The sequence below is a fragment of the Hemitrygon akajei genome, chromosome 3 (assembly GCF_048418815.1).
Source record: "Hemitrygon akajei chromosome 3, sHemAka1.3, whole genome shotgun sequence".
NCBI classification, from domain to species: Eukaryota; Metazoa; Chordata; class Chondrichthyes; order Myliobatiformes; family Dasyatidae; genus Hemitrygon; species Hemitrygon akajei.
The window spans coordinates 77,937,426-77,956,454 of NC_133126.1; the positions used below are offsets into that span (position 1 = coordinate 77,937,426).

Below are 19,029 nucleotides of genomic sequence, written 5' to 3' on the forward strand. Positions count from 1 at the left end.
TCAATACACAAAAAGTGCTTTCATCATTTTCACTGAATAAAAGCTTCTGCTTAAATAATGAGATGAATGCTAATCCAACAGTTTAAGAAGCTAGTTACGTGAACCCCAAAGCAGCCTTTGTGTTAATGTATCTAACCTCCGTCACGGCAATGGCTCTTTCACTTACATTCAACCTATTTATATTACATCAGAAATCCACTGGAGTAATTTCTAAATCTCAACTTGCATTAATGCACAAACAACCAAATAAAGATGAACTCTAAATGTGACCGTAGCTGGGATACACCAGAAAATAACAATGACACTTCCTGGAAACAACATCAGTTTACAAAGAGACTACTAAATAAAGAGCAAGTTTTATGAATACTAAACAACCCTGAATTGATGTAATTTTACATGGCAACCTTAATTGGCAAGTTCAATGATGAGGCACTGGAAAACTTCATATAACTCAGGAGCCATCATTCAATGAAGACAAACATCAATAATGATTTTTTACCACCTCCTCCAATGCACCAGCACTGTCATCGAGGGGAATAAAATGTTCCAAGGCCACATTTCAAATTTGGCACTGTGGTTTACTCAACAGATTTCTACTTCCCTAGATGTCTTGGAACTTTGAACAATTCACCTCAAAGGACTGGATAAATCAGTCAAGACTTCTGAATCCATTAGTAGGATATGTGAACCAACGTCAATGTTGTATCTCAGGTAAACATTCCCAGTAGTGAAGATCAGATCTGATCTTGTTCAATCAGCTTTTGATGGTCAGAACCAGACTTTTCAAACAGACACTCTATTCTAAGCTCCATCATTGCTACTACATTCTCCTTGATAAATGTAACATCCTCACACATTTATGGGAATCCTGAAACTGTAACCTCTCTAAACATCTGGGAAGACAAGTTTCTCAGACACTCAGAAAACAAATACAAAAAGTAGAAGGAGCACACAATATTCCGGAGATCTGATCCACTTTCCTGACCTGTCAAGTTCTTGCTGCTGCACCCGCCCAGTGAAAGAACTGCAGAGACACCTCAATCACCTTCAAACCCACAGAAGTGCTGTGGGATGCAAGTTATCTCCTAAAAACTGCCTAATGGGGAGGAGGATGACCTTCTGGTCACATACTCTGGAAATCATCCCAGGGCAAGGATAACCTCAAATATTTATGAGCGGGCTAAAAATAATATGGAGTGCTTTTGTTCTGTAATTAAAATATGGTGGATCCTTGATTATTGATATTTTCTTCATACCCAAGAAGTGAATTGTTATTGGAAATCCAGCACTACTGTCTATGCACATTTGCCCGTGGCAAGATAGTGATGAGTTGCACCTTGAACAGTCTGGAACGGTCTCTGTGGTGAAGGCACTCCACCAGTGTTGTATCTAAGGGACTTCCAAGGTTTTGACTGAAGAAACAAAAATACCTTTAGAATTTGTGCCTTTGGAAGGTCTCATGTGACAAATCTCAATAACGTTGCAGAGCTGTTTGGAAATGCCATATATAGCTTGCATAATGGTGTGCCATTACTGAAGGGAGAGAATGCTTTGGGTGGTGATTAAGCAGGCTGCTTTCTCATCGATGCTGCTGAGCTGCTTTGTGTAATCGTGCAGTTGAGCAAGAGCTTCCACATTTTCCCTGCTTTAACAATGGTGAAACTTGCCTGGGGTACTTATGCCAGATTTTATGTCTCCATTCATTTCAATGGTGAACAAGTCACACAAGGAAAAAGGTAATTTACTGTTCATTCGGTTTTGCTGAATTTACTTAATCACTTACTCTTTAGAAATTAACAAGTTCAGAAGATATAACTCCTTGAGAACAGTTTTCAAATGTTTGTGAATCAGCAATGTTCACAAACTCTGATGGTCTATAACAACTGAGAACCTGAATATTCTGAAAACACTTCAATGATAGTATTGTTTCAATGATCAGTTACAAATCAAATTCCTTGAGAAGCTTTTGGCATGAATTAATAAATAGTCAGATGAGCATTCTGTGAATTACTTTGGGCCACAGATTGATTTGGTGATGATGAAGGTGGGACACAATGGTTCAAAGCACGATGTTGTGTGATGTGGCCATGAAGTTGGAGGGAATGATATTATCAAACAGGTGTTTTTGAGCATGTTAGTTTTCCTTAAGCACTCATAACCCAATTTATTACTTTTAATACCTCAATCAAAGGCCTTTCAGAGGAGGTTCACTTTCATTGGATGACAGTAAACCTCCTCTATAAGATAATCATAATAACCATGAGCTTTAATGATTTTAAATTTGCCCTGAACCTATTCCAGTGCTTCGATGGAATGCAAGTACCCTTGTCTCTAGTTTCACGATTGATTTTAATTATCTTTTTTAGCTTCACTAAGACATGAATAATCATGAAACTGAAGTTATGGTCTGTAGCGCCTATTCATGTTGCTGTACATGCTGTGAAATAATTTCACATATCGATGTGTTTTTCACAAAGACTGCAGATTTTTACAAGTTAATGGCTGTCTTGCTGTTACAAATATATAGACCATCTTCCTAAGAATTCATCAACAGAGGCGTCAATATGTGCGTCCAAGGCAATAGTAAAGATGGTTGACTGTTTCAAGTGTTCAAAGCAGCACAATAAGTGACAAAATTTGAAGTTACCTACTTTTTTTTCTAACTTTGCTTAGATCACTAGCAAGACCACATGCAGTAAAGTCTAATTCTACTGCCCAACTTCCAAAAAAGACAGAAAAGGCTCTACTAAACATTTTAGAAAGGCTGAATGTGTTTTCCTTCTAATTCTGGCAAAACAAAGTCACCAAATTGTTAAGAGGATTCACAAAATGCATATGTGAGAAAGCTGTTTAACTTGGACTGTGTGGATAAGCTTGAATATTTCATTAACAGCTCCTTTCAAGAAGTGATCCAACAAATAGTTCACAGAGCTTCAAAAATAGAAAATTCTGCTCAACATTACAGCATTTCATTTGGAAGCATCTAACAGGGAAATTGCAAACATTATTGAATTACAAAGCTGTGAACCATTTTCAATTATTAGCTCAATGACAAGAAAATGAATGTAATTTCTCAGCAAGAATCTACTTGTTAATGTCTAACATTCAAAATTAATCAGCAATCAGAAAAAAAATCAGTTAATCAAATTAACATCTGTACCTTGGTTGATTAGGAATCAGCAAACAGCTGACAATAATTTTTTAAAGAAGAGCACAGTGGGATATCAAAAGGGTCACAGTATGCTTTCAGATTTACTTCTTTTTATTGAAAAATGATGACATTCACAGGAGAAATTTTAAACACAAGCACTTCCACAGATTCCAGAACTATGGAAAAGTCCTCTTTCTTCAAAGAAAGGGATTTTTCTTCCTCCACCATCAATGTTGCCCTCACCCGCATCACTTCCATTTCGCGCGTGTCTGCCCTCACTCAATCCACCCTGCCAGGAATAGGGTTCCTCTTGTCCTCACCTACGACCGAATAGCCTCTAGAGCTAACACATAATTCTCTGTAACTTCCGCCATTTCCAACAGGATCCCATCACCAAGCACATCTTTCCCTCCCCCCCCCACCCCATCCCCCACTTTCCACTTTCTTCAGGGGTCATTCTCTACACGACTCCCTTGTCCATTTATCCCAGCTGGCACTTACCCATGCAAGTGGAACGAATGCCACATCTGTTCCTACACCTCCTCCCTCACTACCATTCAGGGCCCCAAAAACAGTATTTCCAGGTGAGATAACACTTCACCTGTCAGTCTGTTGAGGTTATCTACTGTATATAGTGCTCCTGGTTCGGCCTCTTGTATATGGGTGAGACCCAGCATTGATTGGGAGACTGCTTCGTCGAGCACCTATGCTCAGACTGCCAGAAAAAGCATGAACTCCTGGTAATCACATTTTTGAATTCTACTTCACTGTCCCATTCCAACATATCAGTCCATGGCCAACTCCACTGCCGCGATGAGCCCACACTCAGGTTGGAGCTGCAACACCTTATATTCCATCTGGGTAGCCTCCAAACTGATAGCACGAACATTGATTTCTTGAACTTTCAGCTATTCCATCCACCCCTTCTCCATTGCCCTCTCTCACCTTATCTCCTTACCTGCCAATCACTCCTCCCCTTCCCTTTCTTCCATGGCCTTGTACTTCTACCTCCACTCCCCACACCTTCTTTCTCTGCCTTCTCATCTTTTTCCCACAGTCCTAATGAAAGGTCTCAGCCCAAAACGTTGACTGTTTACTCTTTTCCATAGATGCTGCCGGGCCTGCTGAGTTCCTCCAGCATTTTGTGTGTGTTGCTTGGATTTCCAGCATTTGCAAATTTCTCTTGTTTGAAATACCACGGATGTTGGAAATCTAAAGCAATACACACACAATGCGAGAGGAACTCAACAGGTCAGGCAGCATCTATGGAAAAGAATAAACAATCAATGTTTTGGGCTGAGACCTTTCATCAGGACTGGAAAGGAAGGGAGAAGACACAGAATAAAAAGGTGGGGGTGGTGGAAGGTGGATAGCTAGAAGGTGAAAGGTAAAGGGCTGGAGAGGAGAGTAGACCATAGGAGAAAGGGAAGGAGGAGAGATACCAGGGCCAGGGGGAGGTGATAGGCATTTGACAAGAGCCCAGACTGGAGAACTGAAGATGGGAGGGGAAGGGAAATTTTTTTTAACCAGAATGTGAAATTGTTATTCGTGCCATCAGGTTGGAGGCTACCAAGATGGAATATAAGGTGTTATACTTCCACCCTGAGGGTGGGCTCATTGTGCCAGGAGAAGAGGCCATGGACTGACATGTCAGAAGAGGAATAAGAGTTAAAATGTTTGGCCACCGAGAAGTTCCACTTTTGGTGGATGGAGCAGAGGTGCTTTATGAAGAGGTCTCACCAGTGTAGGGTAGGTCACACTGGGAGCACCTAATACAATAGGCAACCCCAGTATATTCACAGGTGAAGTTTTGCCTCATCTGGAGGGACTGTTCAGGGTCCTGAATGGAGGTGAGGGAGGAGATGAATGGGCATGTGTAGCACTTTGGCTGCTTGGCGGTTTATGGTGGAACTAGTAAAGCACAGTGAGAACTTGCTGGCAGCAAACAAAACTGCTAACTACCATACTAAGCACACTTTCTCTTGAAAACAATCATTGCAATCAATAGCCAGTATCTTCCCTTTCAGAGCTAGGCTTTTGAACTGCTTGTACAGTCCAGCATTTTTGCAGTGCAAACTGAAGTCTCGGAAGTGCAAGACAGTTGTGGCATGGCACATTTGGGCCAAACTAAAGAGGCATGGCTTGGGTCTGAAAGCGAGTAACGAGCCAACGTTTGCCCGTTTCTGAAACAGTTTGGACCCGATTCAAAGCAGCAGATCCGAGGCAAGGCTAGGCAAGTCTCGAGTTTGTATTGAGGCATTTGGGACACACGCAGGTATTGAATATTCAGAAGGGTTCTGCTGGTTAGGAAATGCTGCTACAGTAAATATGTAACTAAATTTATCTGACTGCATTCCCAGTGTTAAGTTCAAAGTAAATGTATTATCAAAGAACGCATACTACCTTGAGGTTCATCTTCTTGCAAGCAGCCACAAAACAAAGTAACACAATAGAAACCATGAAAAACCACACACAACAAAGAGCAACAAACATTGTAAGCGTAAGAGGTACAAATTAAGCAAACAATAAAAAGTAAACAAATAACACGCAGAACGTGAGCTGCTGAGTCTCCGAGAGTGAGTGCACAATGTGGCAGCAAGCGAAGCCAGTCTAGGAGCCCGATGGCTGCGACATGGGACTCAGCTCTCCTGTTCTGCCCGAACAATGACAGTACCAAGATTGGGAGATGGATCAAACACAGGCAGAAGGTGTGGAACACTGGTTTGTTTTCTGCTCTCAAACCTCGACACTTTAATCTGCTTTATTTGGCATGGAGTAGTAGGGCTGAACATTGGCTTGTTTTCCCCTCTCGGGCCTCAATGCTTTAATCTGGTTTGAGGTCTGTACTAGTGATGGCTGCCCTGGTGTTGGCCAAACTTCATCTTCAAAGTGACATACCTGCATTCCCAAGGGTCCCTTTCGCTGAATCCTTTAGGAGGTAGTAAAATCACTAATTCATTTAGACAATTCAAAAGTACATTTCTTAAAGGAAAATTACAGGCTGTGGATTGCGGTGAGTGTTAAAGTTACATAGGTGATTTTAACAATTGAAACTGTAGTTAATCATTTATTACAAGCAAGAGAAAATCTGCAGATGCTGGAAATCCAAAGCAATACACACAAACTGCTGGAGGAACTCAGCAGATCAGGCAGCATCTATGGAAAAAAGTAACCAGTCAACGTTTCGGTCTGAGATCCTTCATCAGGATTGGAAAGGAAGAGGAGAAGTCAGTGTGAGAAGGTGGAGGAAGGAGAGGAAATAGTACAAAGTAGTAGGTGATAGGTGAAACTGGGAGAGGGGAGGGCATAAAGTAACAGGCTGGGAAGTTGATTGGTGAAAGAGATTAAGGGCTGGGGATGGGGGAACATCCACTGTTTACTCTTTTCCACAGATGCTGCCTGGCCAGATTTGTTCCTCCATCATTTTGTGTATGTCAATTATTTATATTATTATCTTTGTGTTGAAGAACAATAAAATGTCATTTCAGAAGAGAGAGATTTTCTTGGATTCTCCTGAACTCACTCTCTCCCTTTTCACTCTGTGAAAGAATACCTTTATATTTCCCAATTACAGCTCCCATGTAGCTCAGTTTTAGTCAGTCACAACAAAAACTATAATCATTGGATCAAATTGTATCCATAACACTTGGAATGAGGGTTAAAGACTTCATTTAGGAATGACATTGATGCGGCTGGATCTGCGACCCAGTACTTCTGCGATGAGAGTGGTTTTCACTGATATCCCCATTTACATTGTTTGGATGGGCAAGGGAAGAGCCAGAGAAATGTAGCCACCTCTCACTGGTTGTATCATTCCCAAATCCATTTGATAATACAACACAATACTTCAAATGTTGCACCCTTCTCACAGAGGATTGTAAATCTGCAGTTGTTTCTTGCCTGAGAGAGTTGGGAAGGCCAATTCATGTAATGTATATAATGTGGAGGTAGATATCTTCTTGAAAGATTAAGGGATTGAGGGCTTTGGGGACCAGATTCGAAGAAGGAACCAAGACCAAGGGAAGATCAGCCCAGACCACATTGACTGGTAAGGCAGCATTGAAGGGCCAGGCAGCCTCTTCCTGCTCCTATATCTTTTAGTGCAAGATTGGATCAATCTATAAATAACATGGAGATTTAACTAATATTAGAGAGGTTTTATTCCAAAACAGTTAGGTATAGCTAAAGCAGCACTCAGAAATCAACCATTATTTGCTTCTAGGTAAAAAAAGTGAAATTCAAGGCTGCATATTTAAGATAAATGGGAACTAATTATTGCAGGATAAAGGTTAACTGAGGGGCACATTTTGAACACATCAAAAATACTGTTACAAAAGCTGAGTATTAAATTCCAAGCCCAAATAAGTTACTTGGTTCTTGACTATAATTGCTAATCTCTTTAAAACTGTGTAAATATTATTGATTCATTCTGCATGACCTTCAAGTGACTTTTAAGATTAGACAGTATGATAAAACATTTACTGCTTTAAGTTGAACATTTATGGGACCATGTCTAAAACTGTTGAATTTTCAAACTCAAGGAACTGTTTTATTCTTTGTCCCTTTTATCACTTTACCCCAGCACATTCTGCTATCCCATTCCAGCAGGACAGTAACACGAGCCAAATGCCCAAATTAAACATACTCGGATGCCAAAACCTGCATGAATTTTGATAAGGGTCACAGAGAAAAAGGAAATCACAACCACCCTTCATCCTATCCATATTTGTTGCAAAGAGATTAAAACCTCTTTGAAAACACCAATGCACAGTGCAGCAGAGCAAGGTCACAATGAAATATTTCATCTTCACAGGTCCATAGATATTTCAATCAGCGGTTGAATGGTTATCAACATCATCAGCTTAATGAGAATCAGACCAGCTTCCAAATCTCTATGGCTGAAGAATCACATATTACATTGAAATGTAGGAAATAAGAGTTATTCAGACATGCTCCAACATTCAAAATGATTATTATCCATTTGAGTACCCTGTTTGAGTACTCAAATGTGTTTGAGTACCACATCCCTTGATCTGTTCAGGATTAAGAGATATATCTACCTCATTTTTTAAAGTATTTCATGACTTACCTCTGCTGCCTTCTGTGGTAGAGAAATCTACAGGTTCATCACTCCAATAAGAGGTTTCCCCTGATTTCAGTTTCAAATGGCCTCCTCAGCATTCAAGACTTTGGGACTTGTTTTGCTGTTCCTACAAACATCCTTCCTACATCTGGTCTGTCTTGTGTGAAATTTTATATGTGTCACTTGCATTTTCTAACCTTAGTGAATATAAACCTGTTTGAACAAATCTCTCTTTATCAGTCCTGTTAATCAATAAATCCATTGAGTAAACATTTATTGCTGGACTTCCATGGTAAGAACATCTTACCTCATATTTCTGCACCTATTTTCGCAGTGTGTACAAAAATTCACAACTATGCTGCCAGGACTCGAGGGACACCATAGTCCTGAAAAACATTGTCTCATTTTTACTATGTACTGTACCAGCAGTTATGGTCGAAATGACAATAAAAGTTGACTTGACTTGACTTGAAGTTGGAAAGGCAAGGATAATATTTTTTTCTATTGGAGCATAGAAAACTGTGAGGTGACGAGATTGAGTCAATAAAATCATGAGTATCACAGATAGAATGAATGCATTTAGCCCTATCCTGGAGTTGAGGAATGAAGAACTGGAAACAGAGATTTAGGGTGAGAGTTGAAATGACTTTCTCATTAGGAGACCATAGTGAGTGTGGATCAGAAATAACATCTCCTCCTACCTGACAATCAACATAGGCACACCTCAAGGATGTGTGCTTAGCCCACTGCTCCACTCTCTCTGCACTCATGAGCGTGTGGCTCGACACAGCCAAACAGCATCTATAAATTTGCTGATGTCACAACTGTCATTAGTAGAATCTCAGATGGTGACAAGAACATGTAAAGGAGTGAGATAGATCAGCTGGTTGAGTGGTGTTGCAACAACTACCTTACACCCAACATCAGCAAAGCCAAAGAATCTGATTGTGGACTTCAGATAGGGAAAGTAAAAGAACACACACAATTCCTAAACAATTCCCAGATGCTGGGTGTCAACATCTCTGAAGATCTATCCTGGGCCCAATATATTGATGCAATTATGAAGAATTGCATGTCAGCAGCTATATTTCATTAGGAGTTTGAGATTGGTATATCACCAAAGACTGTATCAAATTTCTACAGATGTAATATGTAGAGCATTCTAACTGGCTACACCACTGTTTGGTATAGAGGGACTGAAAAAGTCTGCAGAGGGTTGCAAACTCAGCTAGCTCCATCTTGGGCACTGGATTCCTCAGCATTGAGGACATCTTCAAAGGGAGATGCCTCAAAAAGGCAGCATCCATCATTAAGGACCCCCATCACCCAAGAAGTTCCATCTTCTCATGCCACCATCAGGGAGGAGCCTGAAGACACATATTCAATGTTTTAGGAATAGCTTCTTCCCCTCCACCATCAGATTTTAAAATGGACAATGAACTACCCCATGAACCTCATTATTTTTGCTCTCTCTGCACTCATTAGCACATAGAATACATGAGAATACACAGCACAGGAACAAGCCCTTCAGCCCATTCTGTTGTACAAATCAAATAACCAAATGTCTAACTAATCACTTATTTAATTTTTAACATATATTTCTTATTGCGATTTATAGTACTTTATATGTATTGCACTACACTGCTGAAGCAAAATAACAATTTTCATGCCATATGTCAGTGACATTAAACTCAATGTCAGCGTTTCCTGTAATGTACTCGATCCATTTTGCTAAAAGGACACACATAATAAATTACTTGCATTCTCAAAACAATTCAGCTCCATCAGAGAACAAAGTACATGACGTTTAAAGACCACTGCAGTAATGTTGCTCCAACAGGTTCAAAGGTTTCTTCTTCCACTACTCTAAACAAGCGGCTTTTATTAAATCGCCAGGCTTTCAAGCAGCCAATTGGCTGTAAGCAGTTCAAACTTTAACACAAAGAGCTTTATTAATGTTGCATTATTGATATTGGTTTGTAACACACTTTTCAATGTCTCAGCTGAAACACCAAATCATTCTGATTGAGTTTAGGACCATCAACTACATTAAATCAGTGCAGCAATCATGGGGTTTCTCCACCTGAGAGTTTCTAAGTGGTTCGGATTCCAGTTAAAAACAAAGAAATTATGGATCAGTCTTAATGAAAAGTTGTTGCCTCTGTTTCTCTCTCCATGGATGCTACATGACTTAAACAGCATTGGCTGTATTTTGTGTTTTATTCCACATTCAAATATTCAACTAATGATATGCATTGCTTCCATTTCTTTTTTAAAAAGAATAACACATTTCTTGGGTAGTTGAATGGAGATCTGGAAATTTTCTAGTCACTATCAACTGTAACCAAGCATTCTTCTCTCTGTATTGCAGTTTTTGGCATTACCAATTTAAGATTCAACTCTCAAGTAATATTCTCACTGGATTTCAAGGTCATATACTCAAGGTCATGGACTCAATGAAAATTCATCTTCATCTTACTCAAATCCACTTATCCAAGCATATAATCCAATCTAATTATTATTCATTACAGCACTAAAGGAATGCTGTATAGTCAGGGATACCATCCAATGCTTCAAGTGAATTAAAATAAATTATGAGCCCCTTGCACTGAGGCACGAAATCAGAAGAGATGGTTCCTGATGTACGTATGGTATTCCTTTTCCTTCACCAACTCATTATTCTGGTCTGAAGGAATGTAATTCTTTAATCTTTTGGAAGCACACAGTGCATTATTTATCACATGGAATCATGAAGTACTACAGAAAAATAACACTGGCATATCACTGGCAAAAAGTGGAAAGGTCACAGAACATTTCTCCCCTCTAATTGATATGATGCATTCAGGGAGGGCTGGCCGCTTTGATCTTCCTTGTCATACAGGGATTTCAGCAAACAATTTTGGCAGTGATCCTTTCTTTACAAACCCAATTTATGCAAAGGGCCTCATTTTTGCCAGTATAAATCTCAGAAGACCCATTGCTTTTGTTAGATGTCAGGATTTTCAAAAGCTGCAGTGCATAGCACATCAGTTCAGTCTGAAAATGCTTGAATGTACTTCTATATAATTCCTTTTTGCTGGATGCACAACTTTCAGATTGCTCAGTCATTAATGTTCAAACCATTTTCATGTAAAGAATTTAAAGCAACAGCCCCAAGATGAGAACATTAGCAGAAAATAAAAGGATTGAAATTAACAATCCTCGTAAACAGTGCTAAAAACTGCATGACTGAATCTGTTGCCCCACATGGATTCCAATCTAGCCTCATTGACAGCACTGAATTTGGGTTCAAGCCACTTGAGTTTGCAAAATGCAGCTGAAGGAAGTTGTTCTTCTCACACTGCTGCGAGCTTCCTTGGTGAACTACATGATTTCCATTGCAACACAGCAACCTATCTGCATCTCCTTTCCTCTTGTTTCTTGTTCTGCAATTGACACTCATTTCAGCATACATAACAGAATGGAAGCAGAGTTTGCAACTCATGCGAGATACATCAGATCTGTTGACAAATAATATTTAACTAACATTGAATATGCTTGTCCATAAAGAATGAGAATAGCTTTAGCTGGGTAGCCATACTTCCACTCTCCTGCCACCAACCAAGCAACAACTGCAAACACAAAAGTCAGCAGATGTAGAGCAAAACACAAGATGTGAGAGGAACTCAATGAGCAACAAGCATCTATAGAGGGGAAATGGAGAATCAATTTTTCAGGTTGAGATTCTTCATCTGGACAGCCACCAGAGATACTCACTAATCAGAATTAGAAGAGTAAAGATATTGTGGAAAGGTATAGAGCTAGAAGTTTGAAACAAGAGGAAAAAAAAGCACTGTAGATGTTTGAGAACAAAGATAAGAAATTTGAAGTTGTCCTATATCAACAGCTAAAGATGGTTTACTGAGCTGATGGCTTAATGGAGTGATGTGTGTTAGAAAATGAGCAGTGGAATGTTAGATGAGGATAAATTTCCGAAAGTGGGGATATTGAAGGTAAATTGGAACAGAGCTAACACAGCTTTGGGTTCAGAAGCAAGCAAATTGAAGCATTGATAGAATTGGTAATGTTTTAGAGGTGTTGGTAGATAGTCTTGATCATAGGCTAGGTATTTAGTTACAGACTAACTGAAGGATTAGAGGCCACAAGAAGGATACCATTGGAAGCTAGAAGATAGTGTTCAATAGGGACTAAAGAATCTTCACAGACTTGCTAAAGCTGAGAGTGAAAAAAATTACTCATCAGGAACCAGATAAGAATTGTGAAACTTGGACAGTAGAGTGATTGAGATTGGTGGACAGGCAGAGCTGGGCAGCATCAGTATCTTCGTGGACCCCCGAAGAGGCATTTGGAAGAGGCAGACAGACAGAAACTTTGGAAAATTTTAATGAGCACTGTAGACAGAGGAGAATAGATAATTGTCATATAATTTGATTTCCAGAAGGTGTTTGAAGGCGCTGCATAAAAGGCTTATCCATAAGGCTGAATGGAACTGGGGGTGTTGTGTTAGTATGGAAGGAGGATTTGGACAGCAAAGATGCATACATCAGGATGCTCTTTATTGATTACAGCTCAGCATTTAATACCATCATCTCTCAAAACTAATTAGTAAACTCCCCAGTCTGGGCCTCAATACCCCCTGTGCAATTGGATCCTAGATTTTGTCACTTGTAGACCCCAGTCAGTTCAGATTGCAAAAAACATCTCTCCACAATCTCCATCAGCACAGGAGCACCAGAGGGATTTGTACTTAGCCCCCTGCTCTATTCATTTTACACCTATGACTATGTGGCTAAGTACAGCTCCAACACCACATACAAGTTTGCTGATGAAACCACTTTGTGGGCTGTATCATAGGGGGTGATGAATCAGCATACAGGAGGGAGATTGAAAATTTGGCCGAGTGGTGTAATAACAACAACCTCTCACTCAATGTCAATAAGATCAAGGAGCTGATAGTAGACTTCAGGAGAGATTAATCATCAGGTGATCAGAGGTGGAGAGGATCAGAACTTTAAATCCTAGTCATCACTGTCTTAGAGGACCTGTCCTGGACCCATTATATAAATATAATTGCAAAGAAAGCACGACAGCACCTCTACTTCCTCAGGAGTCTTCGGAGATTCAGCATGTGATCAAAACCTTGGCAAATTCTATAGATGTGTTGTGGAAAATGTGCTGGCTGGCTGCATTATGCCCTAGCATAGGAACACTAATGCCTTTGAATGGAAAATCCTACAAAAGGTAGTGGATTAGGCTCAGTATATCACGAGTAACACCTCCAACTGCTCACCCACCAACCACTGAGCATGTCTATATAAAACATTGCCATAGAAAAGCAGCATCCATCATCAAATATCCTTATCACCCAGGCCAAGCTCTTTTCTCAATAATGCCATCAGGTAGAAAGTTCAAGAACAGTTACTACTCCTCAACCGTCAAACTCTGGAACAAAAAGGGAATAACTACACTTATTTAAAGACTATTTTATTTTGTTATTTCATGTTCATTATTTATTGCTATTTATTTATTATCTACATTTGCACAGTTTGTTTACAGTTTACAGATCCTGCTTTTTAGTTATTGTTCTATAGATTCGCTAACTACGCCCACAGAAAAGGAATCTCAGGTTTGTATGTGGTGATATATATGTACTCTGATAATAAATACATTTTATTTTACTTTACTTTGATTGGTCAACCAATAGAAGGCAGTGAGTTAGGATAAATGGGAGTTTTGCTGGTTGACAGTCAGTGGTGAGTGGTGAGTGGATAGAGCAGGGCTCAGTGCCCAGCCGGCAACTGTTCATAATACATATTAATGATTTGGAAGAGGGAAGAAGTGGTTAAGTGAGTGGGCAAGGGTCTGGTAAATGGAGTAGAATGTTGGTAAATGTGAGGTCAACTATATTGGAAGTAAAAATAAAGATCAAACTATTATTGAAATAGTGCAAGATGACAGCATGCTATTGTGCAGAGGGACTTGGGAGTACTTGTGAATGGATCACAAAAAGTTGGTTTGTAGGTGCAGCAGATTATCAAGAAGGCAAATGGAATGCTGGCATTCATTGCTAAAAGAATTGAATTAAAGAGCTCAGAGGTTACGCTGCAACAGTACAGGGCACTGGTGTGGTGGCACCTGGAGTACTACATGTAGTTCTGTTCTCCTTACTTGAGGAAAGATACACTGGTTTCGAAGGTGCTGCAGAGGAGGTTCACCTGGCTGATTCCGGAGAAGAGGGGGTAGCCTATGAGGAGAGATTGAGTCACCTGGGATAATTCTCATTGGAGTTCAGAAGAGTAAGAGGGCATCTTATCAAAACATATACAACTATGAAAGTGATAAGATAACCATGTAACAATTACAGCATGGAAACAGGCCATCTCAGCCCTTCTAGTCCGTGCTGAACACTTACTCTCACCTAGTCCCACCTACCTGCACTCAGCCCATAACCCTCCATTCCTTTCCTGTCCATATACCTATCCAATTTTTTTTTAAATGACAAAATTGAACTTGCCTCTACCACTTCTACTGGAAGCTCGTTCCACACAGCTACCATTCTCTGAGTAAAGAAATTCCCCTTCGTGTTACCCTTAAACTTTTGCCCCCTAACTTTCAAATCATGTCCCCTTGTTTGAATCTCCCCTACTCTCAATGGAAAAAGCCTATCCACGTCAACTCTGTCTATCCCCCTCATTATTTCAAGTACCTCTATCAAGTCCCCCCTCAACCTTCTACACTTCAAAGAATAAAGATCTAACGTGTTCAACCTTTCTCTGTAACTTAGGTGCTGAAACCCAGGTAACATTCTAGTAAATCTCCTCTGTACTCTCTCTGTTTTGTTGACATCTTTCCTATAATTTGGTGACCAGAACTGTACACAATACTCCAAATTTGGCCTCACCAATGCCTTGTACAATTTTAACATTACATCCCAACTCCTATACTCAATGCTCTGATTTATAAAGGGCAACATACCAAAAGCTTTCTTCACCACCCTATCCACATGAGATTCCACCTTCAGGGAACTATGCACCATTATTCCTAGATCACTCTGCTCTACTACATTCCTCAATGCCCTACCATTTACCATGTATGTCCTATTTTGATTAATCCTACCAAGATGTAGCAGGACAGTTAGATTTAAATCTAAATGTAACTAATGTATCTAAATAAGATAGAGGCAGGACAGTTGTTTCTGCTGGTAGTTGAGACAAGATTCAGGGGAGTACGAGGTTTAGGATAGAGATGAAGAGAAACTGCTTTTCCCAGAGAGTAGTGAATCTGATATTCTCTGTCCAAGGAAGCTGCAGAGGCTACCTAAATCACTATGTTAAGAGACAGTTAGATAGATTTTTGCATAGTAGGGGAATTGAGGATTATAGGTAAAAGTTAGGTGGGTGAAGCTGAGTCCATGGCCAGATCAGCCATGATCTTATTGACTAGTAGAGCAGGCTTGATAGACCAGATGGCCTACTCCTGCTCCTAGTTCTTATATTCCTCTGAAACTCCAGAATTAACAATGGGAGGGAGACATAACCCAATACAGCTTCTGAAAAAAAGGAGTAAAACAGAGAAAACAAAACATGCATGTCATCTGAACTGGGCCTCATGCCTAAAATTTATAATATTCAAGAACAAGAGCTCAAACAAAATTCAAGTGTATTCACATGCCTTGCACTCACCCATTAATACATCTCACAAGTCTGTGCTGTGCTCCATGTTCCATGATACAACCGAAAACAACAGATTGTCTCGGAATACTGGCTGCAGTCCATAGCCTGGGGATGTCAGCTGCCACTCGACTTGTCCCTTTTGTGTGTAAGGCTTCAGCACAGTGACACAGCGGGTGTTTGGCAGCAGTAGTCCCTGGTGCACTCTGAATTACAATGCAATCCTTTATCACAACACATTCCCTGTAGAAGCTGCACTGTCAGGCAAAAACACTGCTGTCATTCACTGCCAGTCCAATAAAACTCACCTTTGTTTCCCTCAAAGTTTGAATGCATACTAGAAGGAAGCACCTGATTGTGTAATATAGCTTTCTACTCTAGGCTGGTCTCATCCATTTAAAAACTGCCTGGCCAGTTCGTTATCCTAATTACTGGAAACTCTGAGACTGCAATTCTAAAGTGTAAAGTTATGAACTGCAAAGAGAAATTAAGAAAGCTCTTTGTGGAATATCATTCACATTTCAGGGTTATGAGCAATAAATGACATTGCTTTTCCTTCACAACGCTTAAAGGAAATTCAGAGTAAACTAAAAAACAGCAGGAATTACCAAGTTGTCTTGGCACAATATATGCACCTGCACAAAACATAAATTTTCTGGTATTTCTCAACATTTCAGATTATATACTTTCCTTATATACTAAAATGCTGGATTGATGCAACTCCAACAAACACATACCGTTCAATGTTCAACTGGAGACACTGCTGGTCAAACAACAGAATGGGGTGGTGCGTCAGCTGCACGAATGTTTCATGAATAACATTATCCATAATTCTGCAGCAAGGGCTAACAGATAACATGGGATTAGAGTAGATTGGGTTGACTCTATTGGTAGAGTTGATTGCCTCACTGCCTGGTATGTAAACTCCAGTGCAAAGATTTGAAAGATACTGCAGGGGGTTGTAGATTCAGTCAGTTCCATTACAGACACAAACCCTCTGACCAACGATGCCACTTACAAAATGTGGTGCCTGGAGAAGGCAGCATTTATCATTAACGACCCCCACTATCTGGTATAGGCTTAAATTTCATTACTAAATTTATGAAAATAAATTTTCATAATTTATGGAGCTAAAGGCTCACACTCGATATCTTAGGAACAGGTTCTTCCCAGATGGCTTCAGATTTCTGAATGGTCCATGAACACTACCTCACAATTACTTTTATACTATTTATTTATTTTAACTTATAGTAATTGTTATGCTTTGTACTGTACTGCCACTACAAAACAGCGAATTTCACAACATATGTCAGTGATAATAAACTTGATTTGATTGACCAACTGCCAATTCAGACCTCTGACAGCTCCTTGCTTTGAATACCCAGAGATATGAATGTTGCTGGCAAGGCTGTAACTTGCTCTTCAATTCCTGAACTGAGAATCTTGCCAAGAGCCTGCTACATTGCTGGGTCAATGATAGCAGATTTCATTCCCTCAAGGATAGTAATGAATGAGAGGGTTTCATTAAGCACCAGTCCGCTAGTTTCATGGTCACTGTTACTGATTTTGTTTTACATTCTAGAGTTATTTATCAGCTTTAGTTTTAATTCCCCAGGGCTGTGATGAAATTTGTTCAGCCTCCTGTCTTAGACTCCACATTTCTTGATAGCAGCTCAGCAATTAAACTCTAGGCCTGGATGAAAACCTGCCACGGGAGACAGAAAATTTTTAATTCAGCTGATAAATTGGAATGTAGAAAAATAACTAGATTTAATAACAATGACTGCAAAACTACAGGATTTTTGGAAAATCCCACCTGGTTCATCAAGGCCAGACAAGGGAGAAAATATTCCATCATTGCTGGATCTATATACAGTACATGACTCTACATCCTACAGTATTGTGGGCTATTCAGCTAATACCCAACAGCTACATTAAAGCAGAAAAAGAGGGAAAAAAATGGACTGCCCACCCAGTATCCACCTCAGCACTAAATTCAGGTGTGGTAAGGTCACTCCACAGGAGCAACCCTGAGCTTTCTGTTGCCTACCACTTGAATTATCCATCTTGGCCTGAGATTCTCAACATCACAAAATTCATCTCAATTCACTCCACATTATATCAAGAAACTCCTGAGAGCACTGTATAAGGTAAAGGTGATATGATCTGACAAATTCTTGGTTATACAATTGAAGACATGCTTCAGAACTGGCTTTGAATCCACTTAGGCTACATCCACACTAGACCGGATAATTTTGAAAACGCCGGTTTCGCATAAAAACGATAGGCGTCCACACTATGCGTTTTTGAAACTATCTCTATCCACATTGAAACGGAGATTTTGGCAAATCTCCTCCTACTGGGCATGCGCAGAACACATCTACCGAAAACAAGCGACATGTTTGGTGTCGAATCTCACCGTAAAAGTGTGTGTTTGTGTAGTTACAGACTAGAAAAACTTAAAACGATGGACAGCTGTTGGCTTTCACGCAGGAGAACTTAAAAGTAAAAAAAAGACAAATACTAGAGCATATGGAGGCAACCGACAGAGAGTTCACTGGTAGACTGACCCGGCTGACAACGAACATTGAAAAACTGACTAACTCTGTTGCATTAATAAAGCACCTTGTTAAATGTATAAAACATGTCTGCATCAGTATTATCTTGTATTTCCATACAATGTTACATTAGGCTGTTACACATCTATTGTCAGAGAAGTACTTGCATAAATAGGTAAACCACCTTCATACAAGCAAGGACAGAAAACAGGGCAAAGTGAGTATACTTATTTATTCAGTAAGTTATGGGTTAAAGTATTTAGTGAGTACATTTCAAACTCTTCTGGCTTCAGTCTCGTTGCCGTCTGTTCTGAAATTGTTAGGTTGTGTTCAAGAAAACAATGAAATAGCACGCTGCAGTCTGATAGTGTTTTCAGAAGTCTCCGGTAACCCCGTTCACACTGATTTGCCTGAGCAGCATTTTCAAAAATACCCACCCTGGAAAGCATTTCTGAAAAGCTCTGGTTTCGGGGGACAAAAACGCTGTTTTAGTGTGGATGGAGGGTAAAAACTAAGAGAAAAAGCTTTGGTTACGGATTTATCCGGTGTAGTGTGGACGTAGCCTTA

The 19,029-nt window shown here is 39.9% G+C and overlaps 1 protein-coding gene across 11 annotated transcripts in view; it reads right to left on the reverse strand.

Moving 5' to 3' along the window:
* The window catches only part of LOC140725132 (alpha-(1,6)-fucosyltransferase), an 839,166-nt gene that overhangs the window by 363,937 nt on the left and 456,200 nt on the right, over nt 1-19,029 (reverse strand). The window contains exon 1 of one of the 11 annotated variants that reach the window (XM_073040190.1): nt 8,241-8,419. The exons of 9 other annotated variants lie outside the window; for them this stretch is intronic. The gene's annotated coding sequence lies outside the window, so the exon portion shown is untranslated. Of the gene's footprint in view, nt 1-8,240; nt 8,420-19,029 lie in introns of those variants that run through there. One more of the 11 variants, XM_073040198.1, reaches the window with a different exon arrangement.